General features: G+C 36.8%; 1 protein-coding gene across 1 annotated transcript in view; it reads right to left on the reverse strand.

Annotated features, from left to right (window-relative positions):
• LOC121409957 (dentin sialophosphoprotein-like) overlaps nt 1-192 on the reverse strand; it is an 11,749-nt gene extending 11,557 nt beyond the window's left edge. Inside the window, exon 1 of the mRNA XM_041601751.1 lies at nt 1-192. This exon is cut by the window's left edge and continues 279 nt beyond it. The gene's annotated coding sequence lies outside the window, so the exon portion shown is untranslated.
• Nucleotides 193-568: the final 376 nt, after the last annotated feature.

The following is a 568-nucleotide window of genomic DNA, read 5'->3' on the forward strand; positions in this document are numbered from 1 at the left end:
TTTGGGATCAACATACATGACATCCTTAAAACATATTTCCTAAAGTCCAACCTCGTAAACCGCTGAGTATGATTTAAACAATAAAAAGTCAGTGTTTGGTCGCATACCACCACGAGATATATTTGGACGGATTGTGAACTACTGGTGTGTGTTTTGTGAGCAAGTTCGCATTTACAACGGGTTCGTCATGGCCCAATGACCTTATCTAGAGGGTGCCGTATACACTCTCAAGGGGTCATAGTCTGGGGTTTCATTGTTTAGCCTGTTACCATGGTCACGGCTATTCGCCTGCATAGCCCGGTGTCATATTACAAGCCGTTTATATCACATGGATATTATATACACATATATTTTTTCTCATTTCTTTTAATGAAAAAGCATCGAAAATGAAACAAATTTATACAAATTATAATGCAAAACATATTGTTCAATACATAGTAAAATGAGCGATATTCTTTCAGTTTTCCCACCCTCATTTCAGGAATCACTCGCTCTCAATTTTGTGGTCCTATGAAATATGATTCGGAATTGAATGATAATTTCGTTTCATATATAGTGCTTGCAATCA

This window comes from Lytechinus variegatus, chromosome 3, assembly GCF_018143015.1.
Source record: "Lytechinus variegatus isolate NC3 chromosome 3, Lvar_3.0, whole genome shotgun sequence".
Classification (NCBI taxonomy): Eukaryota; Metazoa; Echinodermata; class Echinoidea; order Temnopleuroida; family Toxopneustidae; genus Lytechinus; species Lytechinus variegatus.